Below are 14824 nucleotides of genomic sequence, written 5' to 3'. Positions count from 1 at the left end.
TGAGAAATATCAATTCAGTGCTTCCAGGCAAGAGTAAAAATAAATGAATGATTAAAAACTGCTCTTGCATTCCTAATACTGATGCTACTAAACAAGTCTCATGTCACTGGCTTTAGGTTTAGCATCTTTTTGGCTACTCTATCAATATTGTCAGGCCTACCATGATGAAATCCAAGCCGTTGCTGAAATATTCAGCACTGAGGTTTTTATTTGTCCCTGCAGAGAGACAGTGTATGATTTAGTAATGCAGATGGAAGAGGCTGCCAGCACACATCTCTCTCTCTCTCTCTCTCTCTCTCTCTGCCATCATGGCTGAGGAGCTGAGATTTCTGGATGGCACTAACATAAGCCGTGTTTGATAGCTGTCCAGCGCCTGTGTGCCGTTCAGATATCTGCAATCATGCGAACCTAAAAATATAAAGCAGGCACAAACATTTTAAGATCAACTCTATTGCGTTTGTTTTGCTTGTATATATTTTATGTCAGTTGCACTTGAATGCCACTAGTATGCATGCTACATTATTAAGTTAAAGTGTGGAATAGTTATATACCATATACTGTATTTAACATTAATGCATTTGGCAGATGCTTTTATCTAAAGTGACTTGGATCATAAACTTCATTCAAGTGCATTAATGCATACGTGAATGTTCGCCAAGAAGAAATGCAAGCACACGGTCCTGTTGTACATTCAGGCATCAGATTTTCCTCTAAATGTCTGTGCCATTAAATCAGATCATTATAAGCTGTTATAGAAAATGTGACTTTAACACACCTGCTCAGCAAGATACTCTTCAAACTGTTGCTCTCCCACGACAGTAGTTGTAGAAGAACTGAAAGAGAAAACTGAGCACACTTGCATTGCATTGCAGTCTGACACATTATGCACACGATGAATGGAATTGACAATGCATTCAAAGTCATGCAAAATTCAGAATTAAAGAATTTGCTCCCTTTCAGTTAATGAGTGTAAATATAAAGTAAGCTGGCCACAACACAGGAATTTGAACCGGAAATTAGAGTTAAATTATAATTTCTTTGAATTTAAGGTCATTTTAATTCCTTGCATTCAAATTCAAAATGCAATTCTGCATTCAGTTACCTTCGTAATTTCAAGATCTCATCTTGTAAAGAGCGTTCACGTCCTCAGAGCTCGTGATTACAACTTGTTATCTGGGAATTTTCTGAGAGCTCCTACTTGTACCACATTATGATTGACTGACTGCTGCAGATTCATTTAGGTGTTGATAATGTTGCCATAGAAATGTCTAATTCCCAGTCCGAGGACTTAAAGGGGTGGTATAATGCCCTTTTCACAAGATGTAAAATAAGTCTCTGATGTCCCCAGAGTGTGTGTGTGAAGTTTTAGCTCAAAATACCCCACAGATATTTTTATATAGCATGTTAAAGTTGTCACTTTTTGAGGGTGAGCAAAAACGCACCGTTTTTGTGTCTGTCCCTTTAAATGCAAATGAGCTGCTGCTCCCGGCACAGGGGGCGGAGCTTCAACAGCTTGTGTCATTTTACCTCACACACACTCTGAAAATTTCAAACACTTTTAGCCTTTTATGTTCAAACCGGAGTCAGACAATGATGGAGAGACTCGAGAAGAAGTGACAACATGTAGAAGCAACTGGACATTTCTGAATGGTTAGTTGATGAATTTATGTTATCTTCTAGTCATTGATTAGCATATTCTGTCTTGATAATCTATAAATCGTGTTCAGGGGGCGGGTTTATGTAAATTTTAGGGTTGATGATTAAAAAGCAATTTCTTTAAAATAAAATATCTCCCTTTGCTTTGAACTTTGAGTTTCGTAACTTTGCAGATGTTGTTTATGCTCAAACAGCAACATTACACACTAACTAAAGTTAGAAAAGTGAAATCATATTCAACCACCCCTTTATTAAACAGCTATGAGTAGAACGTCATGTGTTTTTATGTAATTATGACTGCAATTAAGCATGAATGCAGCATTTATGCTGAACATCACATTAACAAAAAACAGGTCTCATCGCATCCGCTTGTCGGAGAAAGTGTTAACGGCATCACGAACTGACGTAGATATCTATTGACTTTTAAAGGTGACTTATTGTGCACCTTTTTACAAGTTGCAATACAAGATAAGTCTCAGGTGTCCCCAGAATGTGTCTGTGAAGTTTCAGCTCAGAATACCTCACAGATCATTTATTATACCATGTTGTAAACGCCCATTTTTGAAAGGAAGGAAAAACCTGTTTTCATGCATGTGTCTTTAAATGCAAATGAGTTGCTGCTCCGCCTCCTATCCAGGAGAGGGCGGAGCCTTTACAGCTCCTGCCTCTGATACTCTGCCAAAAACTAAAACATCTGTTTGGTTTTGATTATAATCTCTATCACTGCACTGCTTACGTGACATTGCAGTTCATCATCATCATGAAAGTTTATTATCTGCATGCATTTTAAAGCCATATTTTTAGCCATATCAGTCTAAACTTCTGATATATGGTTTTCTGAGCGCACACACCCGAAGCACGCGCACAGAAAGCTGGATGTCAGACGGCGCGTCCCGTGAGTATTAAACTAAGTTATCTTTCACATCTTATTGCGCTTAAACTGCTTTTATTTTGTGATCATTTTTATTCCTCTCTATGTAAAGCACTTTGAATTGCCATAGTGTATGAAATGTGCTATATAAATAAACCTGCCTTGCCTTGACTTGCCTTAAACTGTCAAATACACACAAGGTTATGTCGAAAACACACCAAGTTCACATAAACACAGTCAGTTTGTGAACGTAAACAGCAGGCAAAGAAATCGCAAGTGTTTATTAGATCTGTGTATTAAAGTGAAAGCAGTGTAATATACAGTTACTGTTATTTATGCTGTTAATATGAATCAAACAACAAAAGAAAAACAGAAAGTCACTCACTGAACTTGATTGACTTGATAACTGTTTTAAGAATACATGTCTTACTTGAATGCTGCTAACATGACAGACTGTAAACAGCTCACTGAGGGGCGGGGTCTATGCTAATATGGGGCGGAGTCTGTCAGGAGTTGTGGGCGGAGCCTGTGCAATGTGACATCACACTGCATAGAAACTGCAAACGACTTATTCTGAGACACTTCTTATGATTTATGGGGATTAAAATATGGTGAATTTTGTACCATTATAGGGTGGTTGTGTACACACACTGCCGACACACATTTATGTTCAAACACCATGTAAAAGTGAATTTTGCATAATAGGTTACTTGTCTAGTCATTTTTATTGTTGTCCTTTTTTTTCTTTTTTTTTTATATATATCCCAATGTTAGTGAGAAGAGGAAAAATAAAAACCGTATACCTATACTAATATCCTCATATGCGATGGACATCGGTTATGCTCATCTTCAGTAGCTCCTTTTAAGGCATCTTGAGTAAAATGGATCTTTATTTATGAAGCACATACAAAAGATCTGGACTGGAAGTTATGCGACCTGTTTTTATAGAATATGGAAGTTTGTTACGCATAAATCGTATTATTTCAGCATACTCAATTCAATAGTGAATGTGTACAACCTTATTAGAATATTTATTTAAAGGCTTATTTTCCCACAAAAAAACTAAATTCTGTCATCATTTACTCTCCCTCATGTCGTTCCAAACCCATAAGAATTTCGTTCATCTTCGGAACACAAATGAAGATCTTTTTAATGAAATCTGAGAAATTTCTGTCTCTGATGACAGCTGCACAACTACTACTTTAACTCTTCAAAAAGTACATAAAGAAATCGTAAAACGAATCCATTTTAATTTTCTGTAGAGACTTGATCACTTTATATGATGAACATATTGAATTTAGGCTTTTATTCACATTTAAACATTCATCAACACACAAATCAGATTTGTTAAAGGGAAGCTCAAGCATGCTTACTTGACGTGAACCAATGAGGTTCATTCTCGTGTTACGCAGCACGTTTGAGCTTCTGCAAGAACCAATGAGGTTCCTTCTCGTGTTACGCATCACGTTTGAGCTTCTGCAAGAACCAATGAGGTTCATTCTCATGTTACGCATCACGTTTGAGCTTCTGCGAGAACCAGTGAGGTTCATTCTCGTGTTACACAGGACGTTTGAGCTTCAGCGAGAACCAATGAGGTTCATTCTCGTGTTACGCATCACGTTTGAGCTTCTGCAAGAACCAATGAGGTTCATTCTCGTGTTACACAGGACGTTTGAGCTTCAGCGAGAACCAATGAGGTTCATTCTCGTGTTACACAGGACGTTTGAGCTTCAGCGAGAACCAATGAGGTTCATTCTCGTGTTACGCAGCACGTTTGAGCTTCCGCAAGAACCAATGAGGTTCATTCTCGTGTTACGCAGCACGTTTGAGCTTCTGCAAGAACCAATGAGGTTCATTCTCGTGTTACGCAGGACGTTTGAGCTTCTGCAAGAACCAATGAGGTTCATTCTCGTGTTACGCAGGACGTTTGAGCTTCTGCAAGAACCAATGAGGTTCATTCTCGTGTTACACAGGACGTTTGAGCTTCTGCAAGAACCAATGAGGTTCATTCTCGTGTTACGCAGGACGTTTGAGCTTCTGCAAGAACCAATGAGGTTCATTCTCGTGTTACGCAGCACGTTTGAGCTTCTGCAAGAACCAATGAGGTTCATTCTCGTGTTACGCAGCACGTTTGAGCTTCCGCAAGAACCAATGAGGTTCATTCTCGTGTTATGCAGCACGTTTGAGCTTCCGCAAGAACCAATGAGGTTCATTCTCGTGTTACGCAGCACGTTTGAGCTTCCGCAAGAACCAATGAGGTTCATTCTCGTGTTACGCAGCACGTTTGAGCTTCCGCAAGAACCAATGAGGTTCATTCTCATGTTACGCAGCACGTTTGAGCTTCCGCAAGAACCAATGAGGTTCATTCTCATGTTACGCAGCACGTTTGAGCTTCCGCAAGAACCAATGAGGTTCATTCTCATGTTACGCAGCACCCAATGAGGTTCATTCTCGTGTTACGCAGCACGTTTGAGCTTCCGCAAGAACCAATGAGGTTCATTCTCGTGTTACGCAGCACGTTTGAGCTTCCGCAAGAACCAATGAGGGTTCATTCTCATGTTACGCAGCACGTTTGAGCTTCCGCAAGAACCAATGAGGTTCATTCTCATGTTACGCAGCACGTTTGAGCTTCCGCAAGAACCAATGAGGTTCATTCTCGTGTTACGCATCACGTTTGAGCTTCCGCAAGAACCAATGAGGTTCATTCTCATGTTACGCAGCACCCAATGAGGTTCATTCTCATGTTACGCAGCACGTTTGAGCTTCCGCAAGAACCAATGAGGTTCATTCTCGTGTTACGCAGCACGTTTGAGCTTCCGCAAGAACCAATGAGGGTTCATTCTCATGTTACGCAGCACGTTTGAGCTTCCGCAAGAACCAATGAGGTTCATTCTCATGTTACGCAGCACGTTTGAGCTTCCGCAAGAACCAATGAGGTTCATTCTCGTGTTACGCATCACGTTTGAGCTTCCGCAAGAACCAATGAGGTTCATTCTCGTGTTACACAGCACGTTTGAGCTTCTGCAAGAACCAATGAGGTTCATTATCGTGTTACGCATCATGTTTGAGCTTCTGCAAGAACCAATGAGGTTCATTCTCATGTTACGCATCATGTTTGAGCTTCTGCAAGAACCAATGAGGTTCATTCTCATGTTACGCATCACGTTTGAGCTTCTGCAAGAACCAATGAGGTTCATTCTCATGTTACGCAGCACGTCTGAGCTTCTGCAAGAACCAATGAGGTTAAGTCTCGTGTTACGCATCACCTTTGAGCTTCAGCAACAACCAATAAGGTTCATTCTCATGTTACGCAGCACGTCTGAGCTTCTGTTAGAGGTTTGTTTCTCAAGTGTGAAAGCAGGTTCGGTTGAGCTTGTTTGCTGATCAATGTTTATATGTGAATAAAAGCCTAAATTAAATCATTACAGAAAATTTGGACTAAGCCTCTTAATTCATATGGATTAGTTTTACAATCTCTTTATGAACTTTTTGAAGAGTCAAAGTCGTAGTTGCGTATCTGTCAATAGAGGGACAGAAATCTCTCAGATTTCATAAAAAATATTTTCATTTGTGTTCTGAAGATGAACGAAAGTCTTACACGTTTGGAACGACATGAGGGCGAGTAAATGATGACAGAATTTTCATTTTTGGGTAAACTATCCCTTTAATGTATATTTTTCGCAGTATTTTTGTTGCCTGGAAATTTAACCCACAAGCTTGGCACTGCCAGCTCTGTGCTTTAGAGGAAGAGGAAAAGTGCTAATTTACATTTACAGAAATCAAAGGTCCTTAAAAAGAACTTCGAGAGAGAAATAATGGATTTCTCATTACTGCTTCTCAGCTTTAAATCCAAACTTGGCATTTATGTCTGGAGTTGTTTCATCACCACAACTAGTGAAATGAACACAACTCTCATTTCCATTCGCTCTATTGTGAGCGCATCCAATGAATTTGACATGACCTAAAGGATGCAAAGACAATAGAAGAAAAGCAGGACTCGCAGGACAACAACAGAAGCCGTCGGTGCTCAGGAGGTGTGGGGTCCCTGACGTGCAGATTAGGGTTTTGGGAGCACTTTGCAGGTTGTTGTCGCAGAAAAGCCAGCGGAGAATTGCACTAGCTCATCCCCAGATAGAGGAGTGTGTGAGCAGAGTAGGCAACACATTTGTTTTGCACTAAATTAAAAGACCTTAGAAAAAGAAAAAGTCAAATGAATTCAGTCTATATAATCAGTGCATCTGTTGCTCAAACTATTTTACTTTGCCATGAAAATATTTTAGATGCATTAATGTAGAATTTGCACAAAAGCACAAATCAACAATGCTTCTTTAAATTTTTATTTAGCACAGCACTCGAACCTATGAAATGTTACTTTATGTAAAGACTAAATGTTCTTGTAGACATATGGCGTTTAATTTGCTTAATAAAATAAAAGTCAATGTTATATAAAAAAAATTATTTTGTAGTAATTGCTATATGAAAGCACTTGAGGCTGTATTGTATGAAATACACTTGTGACACATTAACGCAGACTTTCTTGCCATATTGCTTTATTGAGTGACCCCAACATAACCAAGCTAATTATTTGCTTTTCAGTTGTTTTTGTTTTAAACACTTCTGAGGTAAAAGTGTCACTTGCCACATTTAGGGTGTTTAGCGCTAAAGTTCACCAATACAATCCCTTTATATAAATATAATAAAAGAATACAAAGTAAAGGGCTCATATCATGAGGAATAAAAATCGAATTGATCTGTTCAGATATACTTCATTGTAAACGAACAGTAGTTCCTCCCCGCTGAAAAAAAGGAGAATTTGCTGCAAAGAAACTGCAAAAATGAGCCATTCTGAACATTGTGCGTGTCACTGACATCAGACAGGTGAATACATTAGCACACGTGATCACCATAAGTCGAAAGATACTATTATTCCTGAAGGATTTACAACAAAAGTAAGCAGCTAAAGTTTACTTTCTGATCATTTAATCTGATCTGAACAGTTTGGCCACAATTGAGCAGGTTTTAAGAATATTTCACAATGTCAAGCAGCTTTTTTTCTCCATTTAACACAGTGACAAATGAAAAACTGGGCCAAAAAAACAACAGCTGTGGGGATTCAAATAAAATTCAATATACAAAAAAAAACAAAAAAAAAACTAATGACTCACTGAGAGTAAATCTGACCAGGGCTACTATTTTGTGAATGTAAGTGAATCATCATTGTCTGGGAGACTTTCAAGGAATATAAGGTTTCTACTAGTCAGCCATTTAATGTCTTGTGCCGGTTCAGAAGGAGCATTAATGATTTTGTCCTCCCACTAATACCGCATGAGGTGTCAGTCATACACTCTGCGCCTGCCAGATTACATCCACTTTCAATTTCTCCACGGCCAGATGGTTTCTTCACACTGCATAAATAAATGAATGCGGGTGTGTGGACCTCCATAGCACGGATCACATTCTCCCTGCTCGTCTTTAAGACGAGGCGAGCTACGATCTCGCAACCTCGGAGGTGAGCGGAACGCGCGCTGTGACGCGCCGCGCGGGAAGGCCCGCGGCCGCTTAAAGAAAGTGTTATCCTCCTAGATGTATAAGGCACACATTTGCGAACATTGTTAGACAGATTGCATCACCTTTGTCTGCGGTGTGAACCTCTATCAATTATGTATCTTTCCTTTGATGATCGCATTCCGTTAGAATAGCTGCTAATGAATTGCGAAGCGACGTGTGGAACGGTGAAAACATCGCGCGTAAACGTATTCAATTTCCGCAGCTTGATGTGAGGACGAACGCGCGACACGGGCCGAAAGGTGTTTCATGCGGGCTTCCAGTCATTAGGACCTGGCAGCGGTGTTTCTCTCTCTCTCCTACCTGTAAATGGACTCGGAGGAAAAACAGTGACGGAGCCCGGTGAGAATTTCACTGGGGGCTTGAAAATTCACACCCGCCCAAGGTGTTGTTTAGGCGTCTGATAAACATGTGAGAAAATAATAGGCTGGAGAGGAGTGGGTGCTTCAACCAAGGAGACCAGAGTCAAGATCGAGATTTTTGAATAATTAACTTTGTGATCAAGACGATATCAGTCTGTTAGTCTTCATTTGTTCAATAGGAGCAACAATAGAGAGGAAGAGGGAGAGTGAGCCAGGCATGAGCGAGAGAGAAAGAGAGAGAGAGAGACGAGAGTGTCTTGGAAACCAGAGTTGTGGATCTAATTGAGGCTGCAAGCGGCCATATGGGCTAGTGTGAAAATAGCAAACGCTATCAGTAACGGAGAAATACGAAGGGAGGGGGGGGAAAAAGAGAAGTCGAAGAATATCTAAGATATGACTATGCATTCGGAGCCAATTCTCTCTCCAGCTGTAAGGACAAAACGAACACGTTTCCTGAATCGCTAAACGCTAATCGCTGCTTCGAGCGATCTTTGTGTTGAACGCGATGTGAATGAGTGAAGCGTCGTCCCGAAGCCCTTAAGATGCTGAAACGCACGCATGCCAGCCATAGGAAGCAGGCCAAGAATGAAAAACAAAGTGCATGTGAGCGTCTCCTCCCAACGCGCCTGATGTTCCGAGGCTGCCTGTTATCCGAGGTGTTAATTGGCAAATTCGGTACAAGTCAAGAGCGTGTTCCCTGCCGTCCTCGCCCAGCTAGGAGAGGTCATTAAGCCGAGAATGGATTCTCTCATGCTGCCTTAACCCTTGCGGCGCATTGCATCTCTCCCTTCCTTCTTTTTTAACCATCTAAAGCAAAGGGGAAAAGACATATATATAGGTAGATATGAATGCAACGTGAAACACCGTGCATCATTATTTCATTATTGCTTCTGAAAGGTCAGCGATGTCACAATTGTAGCTTGCAAGGGTGTTATGAATAAATTTGCATGGGGAAAAAAATACTTTTCTGAGATGGATGGATGGATACATGGCAAAGCCCTTGATTAGGGCGCAGGCCAATATGAAAATAGAACCCTAAAAATAAAGATTCTTTATTGGTATCTATGGGTCCATGATATGACAACGTTCTACAAGTGAACATTCGTTCAGCATTATCGGATTTTAGCACACAAATGTTATTAAACATTGTTCCTGGAAAGCGTTTATATGTTAGTTTCAGAACGTTCAAATTTAACATTCAGGTGTGTTTGAAAAATTTTCTTCAGAAATAATATTTCAGCAACGTTCAGATTTTTGTTATAGCTGAGCTGGGAAAATCCACGGAAATAAAGAAAAGGGTTCTTTATATTATTATTATTATTATTATTTTTAAATGTTCTTTGTAGCCTACTAAGAAAAATATGGTTACACTTTATTTTACAGTGTCATTGTTACATAGATGTAGTCACGAACTAATTATGCATAATGCAACTAAACCAAACCAAACCAAACCCATATCCTATAGTAAATACTACATTACTTAACATTACTCAGTACTTACATAAATACAGTGTAACAAAGAAACCTTAAAATAAAGTGCAACCCTTTATTTTAAGATGACGTTATTACATTGTACTTACTCAAATAAGTACTGAGTAATACTATTAATTAACAACATTAATAGAAAGGGTAACACTTTATTTTACAGTGTCCTTGTTACATATATAGTAATAACAGTAAATGATGCATAATTACATGCAACTAACCCTCAACCAAACCCTAATCCTAAGTACATATAGTTGCTTAATATTACTCAGTATAAATAAATATATAATTACACTGTAACAACGACACCTTAAAATAAAGTGTAACCAAAGAAAGTTCCAGTTAGGGTTAGGGCTTGGTTTAGGGTTGGTTAATTGTAATTTTGCATAAATGCAGTAACAAGGTCAGCTTAAAATAAAGCGTTAACAAAAATGTTTCTTTTACGAACGGTTCACTGAATGGAACTTTTGGGGAAACAAAAATGGAATTCTTCTATGATATCATCGCTGCGAAACATTTATTTCGAAGAGCGTACAGAACCAGCAAAACGCACGACTTTAAGCATCTTGAAGCGAAGCCTGTGCCGGTCTAAGAGGCCTTCCTCTCCTCAGAAACGGTATCGTCCTCTGGGGCTCCGGGTGCGATCTCACCAATGCCTCTGTCATCACTTGCTGTGACTGCCAAATCCGTGCTCCAGAATCGGGGTTCTCGAAACAAACACACACAGCAGACAGGACTGCTCAGAGACCTACGGAAGAAGCCTTTCGCTTCAACACATTTCGCCTGACACGAGGAGGAATCGCGTCGCATCCTGAACCGAGAGGGACCGTCGCGTTGCTTGTTGGGTAACATGTAAACTGCGGGGTGGCCCTCTCCTCTCTTGCCCTTACATTTGGTCTGCATCCCATATATTCGCATGTGTTCATGTAGGAAGTTGTTGATTGTCTGCACGACTCTGATATGGAGAGATGGCCATCGAGCCATCGGGAGGATACCGGCCAACTGACCTAAAACACCTGCTAGGGGTAACAACGCGAGATCTCACAGGTGCATGGACAAATAATATACAATTCTCAAAATAGATATCCTAAATAAATACTATCATGTTCGCCTATCTAATATTGGGTCTGGAAACGCTTGACAAATTGCAAAATAAAATAACATAATTGCAGGTCAAATGTAAGGGGCGGGAAAAGACACGTGACAGTCAAACCTGACTCTAGATTTCACAACAAACATAATTTGTTTCATTTGAGATTACAATTGCGTCCTCAGATCTCAGGTGTTCGCTAGAAAAGGCGCCAGCACTGAGCTGTCGTTATAAACACCGCACATAATACTGTGGGAATATATACTTCCTCTGATCAAACTTTCTCAGTGATGCTGAGACTCTCTCTGACTTCCTGTTAATTAACACTACATATTAATTCCTCCATCTTTTCCCCCCTCTCCTCTCCCAGACTGTGATTTGGCAATAGTCAGCTTGGTTACTCAGATTGTGGTTTATTTGGCTGTACAAAAAGAAATAAGATCATGTTGATAAGTAGCCTATTATTTTTCTTAATGTGTAAACGAGAGGGAGTTTCTGATGTTTTAGTAATTTATGTACTAAATATTATAATTATTATGTTCATATATTTATTTTAGCTACGGACTGGTCAAGAAATTAAGAAAACACTTTACGCACAATCTGCTTGAACGAAATTATTATTTAATTTTTTTGATAGACTACCCATTTATTAATCACGTCATAGCAATAGCTAATTAGATTTCGATACATTCAGGACATTCTCTGTGATGTCATAATGACTGCGATTCAGGTAGAAAAATGATGATGCCGCAATATAATAAAGTCGTGCAGTGACTCTCAACTAGTTCATTTTCAGCTGTAAACGAAACGAGTGAATGTTTTTAATGTTTATAATCTGATTTATAATTTCCGTTTGCGTGTAAAACATTTCAATAGTTTAAAGTTAGCCTACATTTAAATAAATAAATAAATAAACTGCTAAATTAATCCTCCGGGAAGAAATGAAGTGAAAATAGCAAGGTAAAAAAAAATGTAGAAATGATTTCCGAAAAAAATAATTCTTCATGATTCTCAAAACATAATAATAATTAGGCTATAATAATTGGCCTAATTTTTATTAGTAGTATAATTCATGTGGTCTGGTATGGGCCTAAAAATCCACATCTCGCGGGGAATTCTCATGAACGATGTTGTGCAGTTATAGGACATAAGGAAACATTAATTGAGGAAAGATTAGACACAAATGAAATAGCAACAGATGTTTCAAATGATGCTAATTTAATGTAATTATGTCCCATTTCTTGACGGCAAGTATATTAATTCAGTTAGGAAGCTTAATTTCCAACGTGACTTCGTAGTTTATATTATTAATATAGAATATAGCCTTGATATATTTAAATAAAATAATTTATATAGGCTACATAAACGCATTACAAGAGGGCGACAAAACGATATAGAGGAGCAGGTTGACTCTCTCTGTAGCTATATATATATAGGCTATATATATATATACATACATACATAGGCTACATATATATAAATATATATAAGGTAAAAATGTATAGTGCTGTCAAATCGATTAAGTGCATAACATAAAAGTTTGTTCTTACATAATATGTGTGTGTGTGTGTGTGTGTGTGTGTGTGTATTATTTGTATACTTTAAAACGAAGTTGCTGCCTTAAATTAAGTACAGTCAACTTGGATTTTTAAGTAATTTCAACTTAAATTACTTGAAACTGACTTAAAAATTAGTTGAATCTTTTATCATTTATAAAAAAGTTGAAATTGATATTATTTTGATGAGTTAAATAAAAAAAAACATGCTGTCATAACTTATTGATCATATACTTTTTTTATAGTGAGAATGTGTGTGTGTGTGTGTGTGTGTGTGTGTGTGTGTGTGTGTGTGTGTATATATTATATTTATATAAATACACACAGAGACATATAACATATAGCCTACATATAATAATATAATAAACAAACTTTTATGTTAGATGCGTTTAATCGATTTGACAGCATATGGCTATTGTATTAGATTGCCTATTGCCAATTTTTACAGTAGCCTATAGGTTACCTATAGATTATTATAGGGCAGATTGTTAAAATAAGACATAGCCTAATTTAAATTAGTAGGCAATTCAAGCAATGCAACTCCCTTTGCTTGAAGGAACCTTTTAGCTCGTTTATGCGTTGGTGGAACTTGAGCCAACACAGTTCTGTGCAGGTCTCTCTCTCCCTCTCTCTCTCTCTCTCTTATTTTAAATAAAATGTTTTTTTAAATGTTAAACATTTTTAATTATAAAGTAATTTATTTTATTTTTATTATTCTCTCTCTCTCTCTCTCCAGCGGGTTTCTTCGCGTTGGAATGAAGCTGTTTTCCGCTGAACTGTGCGGCGCGGAGCGTCAGCGCGGAGCGTCTGATTAGCATGCGGCAGTAATGAGGGTGAACCGGGTTCCATTGTTCCAACACCTCCCCTCTCCTCCGCACCAATCTGTCAGCGTTCAGACTCAAATGCTGCTCTCCACAAATGAATTGGATAATTAGTTGCCCCTCACGAATGCTGCACTCTTCTCACCCCTGATTGCTTTCACCTTTTTGCTCCTGGCAATTTTGACACCTCGTAATCAGCCTGCTGCTTCTCCTTCTCAATCTATAACCCTCGTCTTCCTCCTCCTCTTTTTTTGGGGGACTTTAATCCAAATATATTGCAAGAAAGTGCGCAGATGAATGAATGGAAGGCCTGCTTTATCGAGGAGTGGCGGTCTATAGACCTTTAGAATATCTAATCAGTCATATTTCTGTCTTACACTTTCGGCATTATGCTGTCAAATTTGAGTCAACAGCAAGGACAAAAAAAAAAAGAAAAAAAAAATTAAGACAAAAAAGAAAAAAGAAAACACATGGACCCAGAAACTGTCAGTACAGCTTTCCTCTTCCAAATAACGAGCACTGACAACGTAATTATGTACAAGCATCTGTCCACGACTCCAGAGAGAGAGAGAGAGAGAGAGAGAGAGAGAGAGAGGGAGAGAGAGAGAGAGAGAGAGAGAGAGAGAGAGAGAGAGAGATCATTAGGGAGAGAGTTCATATTTGCTGCCTTTTAGAATAAATTCATGCTTTGATGTGAGAGATGAGAATTTGAACGCTCTGTTTATCCAAGTTGGGTCGTGTATTATGCGCAACACATTGTGTGCTTTCGACATGCAATATTCAGCATTGCAAATAGAGCAAAAGCATGTCGTGTGCCTCAGTTGTTGTGTTGTTTTTGCTGGAGCAAAACAGCAATGTGTGGCGCGAGACATTGCGAAATTATGCTTCATTAAAACACGAGGATTTGGGAGGGAATATGGGTGAAAATCATCTGTTGTCTTTTAGCATGACTTCCTATATTATAGCCCAGCACCTTAAAAGATCGATGCTGACTGCTGATTGGTCAGTAAAGCGTTCAAACCACTCTAAGCAAAAAGTTCACAGAGTAGCATATTCTTACTATTTTTTAAATATAAAGATGAGGAAAAACAGTAATATAAGGTAGTATGCTATTCCTAATTCACCATATCGCTGTGCGCCAGTAGCGATAATAATTTTTGTTGCATAGCAACCTTATGTTACGTCAGATAGGCTATATTCTAATAGAATGCCGCGTCATGAATTTTCTTAATGAAATTATGTTTTAATCAGAGTAAAAACATGTCAAGGCCAAGTAATTATGTAATTAAACTAACTGTATCAAATCGATTAATAGCATCTAACATATGAAGTTTGTTTATCTAATATGTGTGTGTGTGTGTGTGTGTGTGTGTATACATATATATATATATAGGCCTATGTGTGTGTGTGTGTGTGTG

Source organism: Rutilus rutilus (assembly GCF_951802725.1).
Source record: "Rutilus rutilus genome assembly, chromosome: 10".
NCBI classification, from domain to species: domain Eukaryota; kingdom Metazoa; phylum Chordata; class Actinopteri; order Cypriniformes; family Leuciscidae; genus Rutilus; species Rutilus rutilus.
The sequence above is the reverse complement of the archived record's forward strand: the minus strand, read 5'-3'. Positions refer to the sequence as shown.